At 40.7% G+C, this 16,143-nt stretch overlaps 1 protein-coding gene across 1 annotated transcript in view; it reads right to left on the reverse strand.

The window, feature by feature from the left end:
* Positions 1–16,143, reverse strand: part of LOC122798693 (zinc finger protein 271-like) — a 138,568-nt gene that overhangs the window by 64,580 nt on the left and 57,845 nt on the right. The gene's annotated exons all lie outside the window — the stretch shown is intronic.

The following is a 16,143-nucleotide window of genomic DNA, read 5'->3' on the forward strand; positions in this document are numbered from 1 at the left end:
AGAATTTGAAATTATGGTTATAATGGTTTACTATCTTAGTTATAGTACATAAAGACAAAATACACCATAAGAGAACAGTAGTTAATCAGAAATCATGGATAATGACTGGCTGTGCATGTGCCCATACACACACACACACACACACACACACACACACACACACACACACACACACACACACACACACACACACGCACACACACGCACACACACAGAGCTACATATACACACACACACACACACACACACACACACACACACACACACACACACACACACACACACACACACACACACACACACACACACACACACACACACGGAATACATTTCCCTCTGGTGTGTGATACATGGCATTATCTGAAGCCACAAGTTATGAATACAGTTCCTTAATCCTATGGTAGAAAATATTTCATGTATCATACAAAGAAGACTCCTGTGTACTCCATTTATCCATTTTTGGTGTTTTTATAGTAAATGTTTACCACTGATTACTATGAGCTTTACTTTGCTTCTAAAGACTTTAGGTAGCTTGAGTAAGATTTTTTTTCTCCCCAAGAATGGAGTGTCGTACAATAGTTCTGAGGTCAACTGTAATCTTTTTCTGTACTGTCAGACCTGTTTATGTGTATGTGTGTGTCTGTGTGTATGCAGTTCGACAGTATAGTCATCATTATGTACCATTATGTCAGAATTGGTATTTTTCTAAATTTTGTGATTTAGTTAGTTAAATTACATTTTGGTTGGTTTACCTCCAGATAGTTCCAACAGAATTAAGTTTTTTTTTAATCTTAAAGTTTTTTTCAATTTAAGAAGAACAAACTGAATTTTCAGGGGGTTGATCAAGGCAGCAATGCAGTTTTGTGGAAATTATAAATGGGGATTTTGGGTGTACATTTACTTTATTATTTAAATCGTAATGAATACAAAATGCATTTCATTTTTAATTTTTTACACATTTTGTTTTACTTATTTTTAAACTGTAGAATCTGGATTAGAAGTTTGTTTTAGTTTGGTTATGGTATTTGTGGTGAGTGTCAGCTTATTTTTTGTGTGTTTAGTGTGTAAAATTTTACTTTAGTTTTTAGCAAGCAGTGTAACCATGGCAGGTTTAGGAACTAGCAGCTTTGATGAGGCATCAAGCTTGTAGAAAACTGTCAACATATCAAGAATGCACGTGAATATCAATAAAGGAACAGGAATCTAGAAAACAAAAACTTATCTACAGACTGTACCTGATATGTTTTTATCTCACCCTTTGTCTGGGGTCTACTCTTAGGACAAACAAATAGCCAGACTGCTTGTGTGTGTTTTTAGTGGGGGATAGACTTCAGATCCAACTACATTCCTTGCATTTAAGTTAAGAAACAGTCAGTTAATTCCTTCCTAGTTTCATTACTATCGTATATCAGGTAAATGGACTGATCTGAAGAACCAGCTTCATTCGTGTCCTATGCTAGAAGCAAAGACAAATTAAATTACATGCATTATAATAAAAAAATAATGCAAACAAAATATAAGAACAGAAACTGAACATAAGCTAACAGTAAGAGAATATACACCATAGTAGACTAAACGATAAAATGAATACAAGATGAAATACATCTACATTCTACTAATATTTAGGCAATGGCTCTCCTCTTATAATTCAAGGCCTTGAAAGTCTGATTTGAATTAACAATTAACCATAAAGGAGACTTTAGTGTTGCAGCATGAGTAAGGTGTCCACAGGTTGGCACTGAAAGAATTAATGTCAGGAACAGTCCTGTAATTTAGAGGAAATGCTTTTTTCAGACATGCAAGACAAAAAACTCTGGTAACATGACTTGTAATAGGTGTTCCTCAGGGTTGTCAATAAAACAAAAGAGATCATCATACACTACAGTAAGAGGCAAACACCCCATACACTGCTCCTGATCAACGGTGAGATGGTGGAAAGGGTATGCAGCATCAAATTCCTCGGAGTTCATATCTCTGATGATCTCTCTTGGTCTGGGAACACCTGCCACATAGTGAAAAAAGCACACCAACAATTTCACTTTTTGAGAAGACTCAAAAAGGCGAAACTACCACTGTCAGCACTTTACACCTTCTACAGAGCAGCAATTGAAAGCATGTTAACATCCAATTTTTCGGTATGGTATGGGAGCTTTTAGGTCGCAGATAAGAAATTACTACACAGAGTGGTGAGGGTTGCTGAGAGGATAACTGGCATTAGTTGGCTCACAATCCAGTATCTTTATACATCAAGGAGCATAAAGAGACCCACCAAAATACTAAATGATGCAACTCATCCTACAAACAGTCTGTTTATGAGCCTGTAATTGGTAAAAGATACCGCAGTATTCGATGCAGGACTACTAGATTCAAAGACAGTTTTTATCCGAAGGTGATCACACTTCTTAATTCCAACATTAGGTCTGATCAACAACAGGTCAGGATGTTGGGACTTCCCATTCACTGGAAAAAACAATAGAAGAAATAAAACAAACATCTTTTCTGGAGAACATATAAATTATCATTCAGAAAAAAGGCATGTTTGATAAATTCAGTACTGAAGGGGAAAATAGCATACTTAGCAGGTGTAATTATGTTGTGAAGCTGAAAAATTATTGCAGAAAGTGTCATCTACAACCCCATATAAATGAACAAAATTAAGTAAAAAGAGGAGTTTTATATGTAAATAATTAGAAAGGAGGCTTAAGGTTAATTAACCTACTGGTATATGCTGCTTCATTAAATTTGTATAAAAAATGTTAAACTGGATTAATGAAAAAGAGGAGACATTAGTAGTAAAACTGTATAAATATAAGTATGATACATTTTGGGGTATGGTAAAAAAGAGAAAGAAAATGAATGTATAAATGAAAAAAAATAACGTTACCAAGAAAAAATATTTTTGTGGAAAATAAAAATTGATGATACAGAAAAACATAGCAAAGTATAGTATAAGAGTGTAATGATAAAACTTTAGTATGTAAAACCATGAGAAAATCTAAAAGATGAAAAAACTGAAGCAAAAAATAAGAAGCAAATATTGTAATCAGAAAGTAAAATGTCAATATTTATTGTGGAGACTGGTAGTAAATAAACTGCCAGTAAAAGGAAATACGCCATATAAAAAGAAAAGAGTTAGAGTAGGTTCACATTGTCAAGAAAAAGAAACTGCAGAGCATGTGTTTTTAAAATGTAAAAGAGTTAAAAAGTAATAGTAAAAACTATGTAAAGAAAAATGTTCAAAGATATAAAAGAAATGGATAAAATAAACATGGACATGATTAAATATGGATATTATAAGAACAGAAATAAAGAATATGTTAAAAAAAATAAATAAAACGTTATTTTGTTATATGGAATAAAAGAATAAATGAAATTATGTTTAATGGTAAATGGATTTTAGCAACAATATTAAGTAAAATCAGATGGTGGTTATGGAAAAAGGAGTTGGGTCTAATAAGAATCAAAATTTAATATGACTGTAAATGATATTATGAATATATATAAATAGATTTGTTTAGCTGTATATTTATAAATATTTGTTAAATGTTTAAGTACAAGTTCTTTTTTTGCATATAAGGAACCCCTACTTTTTTAATAGGTTCCATGAAATATTTTATATCCACCTGAGCTACCACCAACTCAAGCAGATGGGATCTCAGGTTAACATTTCATCCGAAGGACAACACACTCACAAGTGCAGCATCCCCCTTATGCAGCACTGCAGTATCAGCAATTCATCTATATGATGTAAGAATATAACCCACAACTTTTGCACCAAAGGAGAGTGTGCCACCTGTTGAGCCACTGACAATTCCTGGGACAACTCTCTGCAAGTGCTGAGAAAGGCAGGAGGCAAACCAGTCAAGGCTTTGGAAACACTGCAAAATGAATGGACAAATCTGAATCACTGTCATAAACCATGGTGTCAAATATTACAGAGGCAAGTCATCAATGTACATGCTGACACCTAGTGACTAGACTGTCATTTAAGGATCTAACAGGGTTCACTTATGTCCTCTGGTGAATCATGAAACATGCCTGAAATGGAGCAAGGAGGTCAAGACATCAAAAGAATACTTAAGGCTGTGTGCATACAGCCTTCTCAATAACCAAATCTAAAATGGAGGGTTTAGAGGCAGAAATGATCCAAAGATTTCTTCATGAGTACCAAGAAAACTCAGGTCTCCATCAAAGCTGACAGGAAACTCCTTGTTCTCAAAGATGTCTCCACAAGCTAAAAAATAAATGGATCAGGGACCTTCAAACATGAGAACACAGGCCTTATAGGACTGGAATCCAGTCTGCAAGATGCAAGGCATATGCCTGAAATCAGATTCAAGATCTCAAAGTAGTCAACAGTGACTGAGTAGGAGTCTCCCTATCAGGATCATTGATAAATACATGGATCTCTGCAAGAAACTGAGTAAAAGCCGTATATACAGAGGCCAAAAAGTCCCTGTAGTTTACCTGTCAGGCTGGATTTCATCGTCTGCCCAGCATTCAGTAAAGCACAGCTGTATAAATCTCTGCAGCAGAAATGCCCTTGGGCAAGCATGCTGCCTTCTTGCAGATCTGTTACCCAGGACTTCACATAAAAGGGCTTTGCCCATTTGGAATTTCCCTGTAAATGAATGCAAATATAAAATAAAATAAACCTTTGACTGGAACACAACATAATATTTATCTAGTCTATGGTTGACCTCTACAAAACAATTTTGAGTTTAATAAGGGCTACAATTTATTTGGTGTTCCTGCATTTTTGTGCCACATTTAATTGATAGTCTTAAGCCTTGATTGATCCTGCCTATCCACTGCCTCTAACTCCATATAACTCTATAGGTTTATTCAGCTGACTTACCTTCCAACTAGACAGGATAAAATGTTGGTAAGAGAAAGCATCTTAGACTGGGTGCTAACATCGCACCTCTTAATTGGAATTAGTTAGTTTGATTCTGCCCTTCTGAGCTGGAAATTTCTGGTTAAAGGATTATTGTGCCTGCTTATTTGAACTGTTTGTTTCTGAAATTGGTGCACCTTGTTTGCTGTAGCATAGACTAGATTCAGGCATGCTTAATCTAGCTTTGTTTGTATAACTTGGAGAAGGTTCTTCTGCAACCTAGTGGCAAGAGTGTGCAGTTAGAACTTGTCTGATCGAAGACTGCCGGAATAGGGCTCAGTTTTGAGCTTTTCTACTGGTTAATTGGGTAATTTGTTTAAATCAGATTGCTCATTTTCTATTGTTATATAAAAAATGCATTTTATTCATCTGTTTTTACTGTATTTGTGTTTCTTCCTACTTTATTGCATTTATTCTCCTGCATTTATTATTGCTTGTTAGTAGCCTGATTCAATTGTAACTGTTATTCTAAGCCTTTGTTTGAAGCACTTGGGCTTCAGACCAGTGGTTTTACATTAAGAAGGTTTGTGGTCTGCACTGTTGTGGCAGGGCAGGTAGCTTACATCCTTCTAAGTTGGGAGTTTCTGATTAAAGGCTTAGTTTCTGTTATTCTAAAAGTGTATTAGTTTTGGTTTAAGCACTTGGGCTTCGGGCCAGTTATTTTACATTAAGAAGGTGTGGTCTGCACTCTTGTGGGAGGATAGGGTAGATTCTGTCCTTCTGAGCTGGGAGTTTAGAGTTAAAGGCTTATTGTGCCTGCTTATTTGAACTCTTACTTTCTAAAATTGGTATGCCTTGTTTGCTGTACCATAGACTAAATTCAGACCTGCTGAATCTAGCTTTGTTTGTATAACTTGAGCACTAACCCAGACCATCTTTTTTGGAGAAGGTTCCCCTGCACCCTAGTGGCAGGAGTGTGCCGTTAGAACTTGTCTGATCGAAGACTGTTGGAACGGGGCTCAGTTTTTAGCTTTTTATTGGTTAATTCGTTTAAATCAGTTTGCTCATTTGTTACTCTTATATTAAAAAAATACACTTTATGCAATTGCCGCTTAGCTAGGGTTAAACTATTCCCGGTGCCATAAAGTCTGCTCTTCAAAATTTTTCTTAGAACTAGCCAGTTTTTTCAGTTTTAGTGCTCAAATCTGTTTCTTTGAGCTCAGCACTTGTTCAGAACTCGTTGTAAGCACTAAATAAGCTACAAATTACTACAGCACTCAACTTTCCTCACTTGTCTAGAGAAAAAAACATTTTTAGTACTTAATAAATAAGCACCTATCCAGGCATGTATAAGAGTCAGCTCCTGGTGTTTTCTCCTGTCTACCTGATGAATCTGGGCATCTTGGGGCAATGCAGCAATTGCCTCATGTACACACATAACCCTCTCCTCCTACCACCCAACACTACAACCTGTGAGATATGCACTTATATAGCCAAACTGGAAGCAAAGCTCTCTTCACCCAAGACTGGACTAGACAGTCAAGAGGAGAAGGTAATCACTTGCACCACACTTATCACATAGTCCCTCAAAACCTACACCACCAACACACACACATAGCAACACAAAACACAGGCCTACATTTGCGGAGGCTCTCAATAAAAATCTGCTCAAGCAACAGAGACCTCCAAAGCAGAAACGCATACAACCTCCACCCCCAACACAACCCAAATGACACATAGCTCACAAACTCAGTGTGCCACTCAACCACAGCCCATAAGGCATAACAACGTACCCAACACTCTAGTCATAGGTGACTCTATAGTCAGGCACACTGATGTTCCACTCACCAAGCTAAACAAGGAGAAAGTTACTGTCAGCTGCCTGTCGGGTGCTAGGATCCGCCACATAATGCACGCACTCAGGTCACTCCACAACAAGTACAAATATGACTCTGTCATTGTCCATGTTGGTGTGAATGACATGCGACATACCCCCCTGGACTACATGAAAAGAGACATGGAGGAGCTCTCTGATCTTGTAGCTCAAGCATGTATTACCCTAGCCCTGAGTAGCATCCTGCCATCACCCAGAATGATACCACAGTACAAGGACAAAATGATTGGCTTCAACAATTGGCTAAGCTTCAGGTGTCATTCTAAGAGGATCCAGGATCTGAATGCTTGGGATATCATGATCGATAGACCATGATGCTTTGCCAGAGATGGCCTGCACCTGTCGCCCTTGGGATTCTGGATACTGGCTAAGGCTCTTGCCACCCCTATAGTGCATTTTTTAGACAAGGTTCAAATGAACACATTCACCACCATAACAGGTACAAGCAAGCAAAATCTGAAGGTAATGCTACTCAATGCTAGAAGTCTAAACCTCAAAATGCATTCACTCGAGGCACTCCTTAAAATGGAGAACATCGACATCTGTGCAGTGACAGAGACCTGGTTCAAGGCTCCAGAGAGCACCCCTGCATTACCAGGCTATAATTCATACCACACCTTTCGGCCACCTAACCTGGACCGAAACACTAAAGGTGGAGGTGTGTCCATACTCATTAAGGATATCCACACCTCCAGGCTAGTTGTTCAGCATAACGCATCTGAGATTATCCAAGTGCAACTAACTCTGGGCAAGACCGTAATCCAAATTGTAACTTGCTACAGATCCCACACCATGCCCCAGGATTCCCACTCCTCATTTCTTGATACACTGAAAAATATTAGGGTACAAACCAACACCCTAATAATGGGCGATTTCAGCTACTCCACCATTAAGTGGGAAAACTACTCATGTACTAACTCTTTTGCTCAACGTTTTCTGGAATTCATAAATTCCAATGCCTTGGATCACATTATCCACACCCCCACCAGGGACAGCAATATCCTAGACCTGGTCATTACCAACATGGGTGACCAGTGTTCCACACCAGAGGTCAATTCCTTGTTGGTCAGATCCGACCACAGCCTAGACATCCACATCCCTCCCCCACCCCCATTAGGGAAATCACCGTAAAAATTTCTCCAAAGCCAACTTCATGCTTCTTAAGACAGAAGTGGCAAACTTCACGACAGCCATGCAGATGGACAATAGAGGTACGACTGCTGAATCCTACACAAATGCACTTTATAAGCACTTACACAAGTGCATGGATCGTGCTATCCCTAATAGAACCAAGATGCTATCCTCCAAAAAAAGGAAGCCAATCTGGTAGTCCCCTGCCATAAACAAACTCTACAACAGAAGAAAGAAATTGTTGAAAAAAAGAGTAAAATCCCATGACTGGAAGAACTCCCTGGTCAGCCTCAGTAAGAAGCTGAGATCCCTCATAAAATCCTCCAACGTTAGTTATGAAAACAAAATCACCACTGATTCTAAAGACAACCACAAAGCATTCTATAGCTATGTCAAGAATCTCAATGGCAACACTGAGATCTGCTCTGAGTTACAGCACAATGGCACTAGATATACAGAACCAACTGATATTGCCAACATCCTGGCAGATAGATTCAGTGCTAAATTTACCCCACCCCCCCCACCCCCTAAAGGACCCATCTTTATACCGGAAGAATGCAAAGTTCCTGTAATCATGGCTGCACAGGTAAAAAACAAACTCTCCAAAGCCAAGAACACAGCATCCATGGGACCTGACAACATCCTAGGCTGTGTTCTACATGAACTACAGAATGAACTGGCACCCCACCTAAGCACCATGTTCAATCATAGCCTCACTTAAGGCTTTGTGCCTACTGAATGGCACACAGCGACAATTATCCCACTCCACAAAGGGGGAGCCACCATGGACCCTGGGAACTACCGCCCCATTAGCCTAACAAGCCAAGTCTGCAAGGCCATGGAACTTATAAACAAAAACATTGGTAATCTCCAAACTCTGGACCCCACCCAGTTCAGGTTTATAAAAGGTAGATCATGTCTCCTTAACCTGATTGACTTCTTTGAAGCAGTCACCAAAGCCGTAGAGGAGGGTAAGGTGGTTCACACAGCCAACCTAGATCTTGCCTAGGCTTTTGACACCATCCCCCATGCTGGAATTATAGATAAACTCACTAAACTAGGTATAAATCCCTATGTCACAAGATGGATTGCCAACTGGCTCACTGACAGAACCCACACTGTGAAAGTAGCAGACTCTAAATATGACTTCAGACCAGTGACAAGTGTAGTCCTCCCCTGTTTGGTATCTACTTTTCTGAAGTACAGGCTAACACAGAAGGTCTTTGGCTAATGAAGTTCACAGATAACTGCAAACTAGGAGCCATAATTGAAACGTCTAACGATGTGGACAAAAGGGCCTCACTGAGACAGATGCCCGGTGTCAAAGCCATGGCCTCAAGCTCAATGCCAAAAAGTGCATTGTCATCCCCTCTGGTAAAAACTCTGTACCCATGAGCTACCACATCGGTAGTAGTCTACTTAACACCAAAAGTGTGATAACAGACCTTGGGACACAGGTGGACAGAAGTCTCTCCTTTGATAATCACATCGCCACAATAGTCAGGAAATCCTTCTACGTGGCACACCTCATCACAAAAGGTTTCTCATCCAGGAAAAAAGAGGTCATTGCTCCCCTCTACTCGTCACTCATTAGACCCATTATAGAGTACAACGCCCCTTTTGGTATGTACCTCACAAGACATCTTCAACAACTGGAAAGGCCGCAGAAATACCTCACAAAGAGGATTACCAGCCTCAAACAGATGCCCTACGCAGACTGTCTCAAAAAACTCCAGCTTTACTCCATCGCATATCGCCTAATCAGAGGCAATTCTGCCTAACATACAAAGCTATGTCAAACCCAGAGCTGTTGGACATGCTCCACTTAAAGAAATCCCAATCCCTCTGAGCTACATGCTCTAGGGAACTAAACCCTGTCACCACAATAAACAAAACATGCTGGAGGGACAGATTCATGTCCCAGAGACTTCCCATACTCTGGAACAAACTACCTATCTATATCAAACAAAGCTCCTCATTAGCACTCTTCAAGAAAAATCTTGATGACTGGATGGGAAATAGGAAATTCACCCTAGGGATCACCTCTGTGGCTCTGCTTGATAGGGGCACAGGAAAATAATTTTCTTGGGTGGCGAAAGCCAGGGTACCTTTTTGGCTAGGCTTGTATAGGCCCTAGGGCTGATAGCCTAGTACCTACCTATGAACCTATGTAATCTTTGTGATATGCAATAAAATAACACCTTAATCTAGGTTGCTCTGGCACCATAATCTAAAAATACTTAATGGCATTAATCAACAAACATTAACCATCAAATGACAATACCTGGACCAGGTCTCTTCCCTAGCTGAGGCAGTAAATGGTTTTATGTTATATTAAGAATTCTAAAGTAATATCAAGGCTTTCAAAGCAAAGCATTCATTACAACCATGGATGTTTGGCAAACTGAATCCATCAACTCATGACACACGAGGACAAAATATAATCCAAACTGTGTTGATGTGAGGTATTGCCAGCTATGACAGGAGATGTACAGCAGTGGATGTGTAACATATGCCAGCATAGCTAGCTAGAGATTTGTAAACAATTATATGTCATTTGTATATCAAACTGATTTCTACAGGTACTCATGTTGAAAATGTATTTGTAAAGCTCCTTTTGTTAAAAATGTGCCAACAGTGGGTCCTGCTGGACAGAAAAGAAAATACACCTGTACGTCACACTGTATTGTACCTGTTGAAATGAATATAATGTAACATTGGATACTGGAAGAGAAGAGGTTTATCTCTTCCAGCTAACTTCGAAAAATAGTCTGAAATTAAATTACCTGGTTTAGGCCATAAAGAGTGTATCTTACAGTTCAGATTGCAGCCAGATACAAAATGTCTGTGAAAACCAGGATTACGAATCCTACTGTATCGTCCTTAGGGGTGAACTAAGTGCTACATTGGAAGGGTGGACGTTTTGAAATGGTTTTACAGCTTGCGATGCTATAAAACATTTTAGCAAAGCTGTGTGTGTGTGTGTGTGTGTGTGTGTGTGTGTGTGTGTGTGTGTGTGTGTGTGTGTGTGTGTGTGTGTGTGTGTGTGCGCGTGTGTGCGTGTGTGTGTGTGTGTCAGCTACTTGTAGCAGGAACACGGACTCAACTCTACAGCTGTGGTCAGTGTGGAGACTTATTTAGGGCCTGGTGAGAGAGAGAGAGAGAGGAAAACCCAGCCCCAGGAGGGGAATGTGTTCCCTGTGTGCTCTTAAGGGTAATTGTGCTTGGTGCAGACACCTTCATCTGGAAATACTGTGTGTATCCATTTTTGTTCCAAGTAAACATCCCTCACTGGTGTCAGTGGTGAGAACTGAGGCTCCTTGATTACTAGCCCAGAGGAGGGAAATCACACAAAAGTCATCAAACTATGACCCAGACTTCCCCTCTGCCTTTACAGACAGCTCAAAAATGGCAGTAAAAAGCTGCAGAATGATACAAAAAGGAATACATTTATGGGGAGGAATAGAATTCCAAAATATGTACTCCTGAGTGTGCCATCCTTTGAATAAGACATTAAATCAAAGTCCCATCCCCAGTTGGTGGTAGCTGAGATGAAAGTGAAAGCGCTCATAACATTTTATCCAAAAGAGTAGGGGATATACACAGATGGAATGGCAATGGCCACATTTACCCTACACAGTACAAACAACATCTCTGGTCTTCCCAGAAAAGAGGACACTGGTCTACTGGGACTAACTCAGTCAACAAAGCGTAAATTAATTAATTCATTCATTTACTCATTTAAAATACTACAGAATAAATAACTTAAAACTATTCTCATATCCTGTTTCCTGGATAACTACTTGTATATCAGACAGAATCCAAGAACTCATATAGGAAAATACAGTATCTCAGTTTAAAAAATATATTTATAGTCAGGCATCCCAAAAGAGTCAGCACTTGGAACTTATGCATTTACTATTTTTACCAATACCACTCTATTGGCAAGTTAACAAGCAAATACAACACAATATATATAGATGAGGTCATTCTCACCTTCCCATCCAGATTTACCTTTGTAATTAACAATTCACTACAAAATGCCTTCAACGATATCAAAATGTGGCCAATTACCTTCATAGGTTCATAGGCTGGTACTAGGCTATCGGCCCTAGGGCCTATACAGCCAAGCCATAATAATTTCCTGGCTATTTCTTCCCAGATTATTTACTTCCCTGGACCCCTGTCTAGCAGGGCAACTGACATGATCCCCGGGGTGAATTTCCTTTCTCCCATCCAATCTTCAAGGTTCCATTTGAAGAGGGCCAAAGAGGCGCTCTGCTTGACATGTATGGGCAGTCTACTCCAGAGTCTGGGGAGTTTCTGGGTCAGGAACCTATCCTTCCAGCATGTTTGTTTATTGTGATGACAAGGTTTACATCCCTGGAGCGTGTGGCTCTGAGGGATTGGGATTTCTTTAAGTGTAGCATGTCTAACAGCTCTGGGTTTGACATGGCCTTGCATGTTAAGCAGAGATCGCCTCGGAGTAGACGATATGCGACAGAGTATAGAGTTTTTTAAGGCGGTCAGCATAGGGCATCTGCTTTAGGCTTGTGATTCTTTTAGTGATGTATTTCTGCGGCCTTTCCAGTTGTTGCAGATGTCTTGAGAGGTGCATACCAAATGGGGCGTTGTATTCTATAATGGGTCTAATGAGGGATGAGTACAGTGGGACAATGACCTCCTTTTTTCTGGATGAAAAGCCCTTAGTGATGAGGTGTGCCACATAGATGGATTTCAAACTGTTGTGGCAATGTTGTTATTGAAGGTGAAGTGTGTCCCTAAGTCTCTTATCATACTTTCAGTGTTTAGTGCACTGCCACCTATGTGGTAATTCATGGGTACATGTTTTTTTCCCAAAGGGGATAACTATACATTTCTTGGCATTGAGCTTGAGCCCATGGCTCTGGTACCAAGCATCTGTTTCTGTAAGTCCATTTTGTAGAGTATCCACATTATTTGGGGATTCAATAATGGCTCCCAGTTTGCAGTCATCTGTGAACTTTGTTCAGAGAAGTAGATGCCAAACAAGAGAGGTCCCAGGACTGAACCCTGAGGTACTCCACTTGTCACTTGTCTGGAGATGGATTTGGAGTCAGCTACTTTTACAGTGTGGGTTCTATCAGTAAGCCAGTTGGCAACCCATCGAGTGATGTAGGGATTAATGCCCAGCTTAATATGTTTATCTATGATTCCAGAGTGGGGGATGGTGTCAAAGGCCTTGGCAAGGTCCAGATAGGCTGTGTGGACTGCCTTACCCTCGCCCACGGCTCTGGAGACTGATTTGAAGAAGTCAATCAGGTTCATAAGACAAAATCGGCCCTTCACGAACCCAAACTGGGTGGGGTCCAGTGTTTTAAGGTTGCCAATGTCTTTGTTTATAAGTTCCACGATGATACGTTCCATGGCCTTGCAGATCAGGCTCGTCAGACTGATGGGGTAGTAGTTCTCAGGATCCAAGGTGGATCCCCCCTTGTGGAGTGGGATAACTGTAGTTGTGCACCACTCAGTGGGCATGAAGCCTGAGGTAAGTGTATGATTAAACATGACACTTAGGTGAGGTGCCAGTTAATTTTGTAGTTCATGTAGTACACAGCCCGGGATGTCATCTGGTCCCATGGATGCTGTATTCTTAGCTTTGGAGAGTGCATTTTGTTTACCTGTATGGCCGTTATTACCGGAATTTGACAATCTTCCGGTATTGAGATGGGCCATTTAGGGGGTGAGAGGGGGGTGAAGTTGGCACTGAATCGATCTGCCAGGATATTGGCAATATCCTTGGGATCAGTATATTTAATGCCATTCTGTTGTAGCTCAGAGCAGATCTGAGCATTGCCATTTAGATTCTTGACATAGTTATAGAATGCTTTGTGGTTGTCTTTGGAATCTTTGGCAATTTTATTTTCGTAACTAGCTTTGGAGGATTTTATGAGGGATCTCAGTTTCTTACTCAGGCTGGTAAGGAAGTTTTTTGCATCCTGGGATTTTCCTCTTTTCTGCAACAGTTTCTTCATTTTGTTGTAAAGTTTGTTTATGGCAGGGGACCACCAGATTGGCTTCCTTTTTTTTGGAGGAGAGCATCTTGGTTCTATTTGGGATGGCAGACTACAAATCAACACAATGAAATGCCAAATAATATTATTCTACACTGGACTTAACAAGTCCAGTACTATAATACACAAAAAGTACTTGATAAAGATGGCACTTCTCACCATGATGTCCCTTAATACACACTGCCTGGATTACCTTTGACTTCTGTCTGAAGTCTTGATGTGAACATAAGAAAAGTCAACAGACAAACAGCAGATTAGCCTTCCTGCACAGTGTGCTTAAATTCTTGTCCCACAAGCCAAACTAGTCACTGTAAAGTATTCTTTCTACCTAACCTCTTCCATTGCTCCTCCTCCTTTCCCACAAATTCCTCGGAGTCACTTATACATTGATTTTAGCAAACTTACCAGAGACCTACAGTACATAAAGTCACTCACATAAAACAAATCAATATCTTTCACTTAAAACAAACAACTGGCTAGAATTTCAAAACAAATTCACACACTCTGGGATGAGCAAAGCTCACATCACCCCTCCAACTGCCCTCCAAGTCAATCACTTATACATTGGTTCAAACCCCACTGTCACCTCAGTGCCACCAACAAACTTCCCACAATGCCAATTCGCTCCCAAAACAAACATGGTGATGCCTATTTTTCAAATGTCACATATAAATTCTAGAATAATGTTCCACTACATCTAAAGTTTATGACTAACAAAATTTCAAACACTCGCTGGTTAGATCTGACCATAAACAAATCACTTTGGATGTCCACATTCCGCCCCCACCCCCGGACAAGAAAACCACCATGAAAAACTTTTCAAAAGCAAACTTCACGTTACTTAAGACCGAGGTAGAAAGTTTCAAAGCCCCCATGCGGAAGGATAACGCTGTCCAAGCTGCAAAAATCTTTACTAATGCATTCTACGGGCACCTACAAGAATGCATAGATCATGCCATCCCAAGCAAAACCAAAACTCACTCCTCCAAGAAAAGGAAACCAGTCTGGTGGACTCCTGCCATAAACAAGCTATACAATAGAAGGAAGAAACTAGTACAGAAAAGAGTAAAATCCCAAGAAGGGAAGACATCCCTGATCAGTATCAGCACGAAACTACGATCCCTCATAAAATCATCCAAGTTGAGCTTTGAAAGAAAAATTGCCATGGACGCCAAAGATAACCACAAGGCATTCTTTAGCTATGTCAAGAATCTAAGTGGCAATGCTCAGACCTGCTCAGAGTTAGTGCAGAGTGGCACAAAATACACTGAACCAACTGATATCGCCAACATTCTGGCAGACAGGTTCAGTGCAAACTTCACCACCCTCTCACCACCAAGAGGGCCCATAACCATACCAGAAGAATGTAGAGTCCCTGAAATCACAGGCACTCAGGTTAAAACAGCCCTCTCCAAAGCCAAAAACACAGCATCAATGGGACCGGACGGTGTCCCAGGCTGAATCCTACACAAGCTCAAAGACAAACTAACCCCTCATCTAAACACACTGTTCAAACTCAGCCTCTCCACAGGCTACGTACCCACAGAGTGGCGCACAGCAGCGGTTATTCCGCTCCACAAAGGTGGAGCCACAACAGACCCCGGGAACTATCGCCCTATAAGCCTGACTAGCTTGGTCTGCAAGGCTATGGAGCGCATCATCATGGAACTCATTAAGAGAGACATTGGGAACCAACAAACACTGGACCCTACCCAGTTCGGCTTCGTTAAGGGCAGATCATGCCTCCTGAACCTGGTGGACTTCTTTGAGACAGTTACCAAGGCTATAGATGAGGAAAACGTGGTACACACAGCCTACCTAGACCTCACAAAGGCCTTTGACACCATTCCCCATTCTGGTATTATAGACAAGCTCACCAGCCTGAACATAAACCCCTACGTCACAAGATGGGTTTCCAACTGGCTCATGGACAGAACCTACATGGTGAGAGTTGCGGGAGCTAGGTCCGACTCTAAATCGTTTACAAGTGGAGTTCCCCAGGGCTCAGTCCTAGGACCCCTCCTGTTCAGCATATACTTCTCAGAGGTACAGGCAAGCACAGGAGGACTATTACTGACCAAGTTCGCAGACAACTGCAAACTAGGGGTTATAATTGACTCTCCGGCTGACACAGGCATCCTCCAAAAGGGTCTCACTGAGACGGATACCTGGTGTCAAAATCATGGCCTCAAGCTAAATGCCAAAAAGTGCATAGTCATCCCCTTTGG

Source organism: Protopterus annectens, chromosome 3.part1 (assembly GCF_019279795.1).
Source record: "Protopterus annectens isolate FY-2018-M chromosome 3.part1, PAN1.0, whole genome shotgun sequence".
In the NCBI taxonomy this organism is placed as follows: domain Eukaryota; kingdom Metazoa; phylum Chordata; order Ceratodontiformes; family Protopteridae; genus Protopterus; species Protopterus annectens.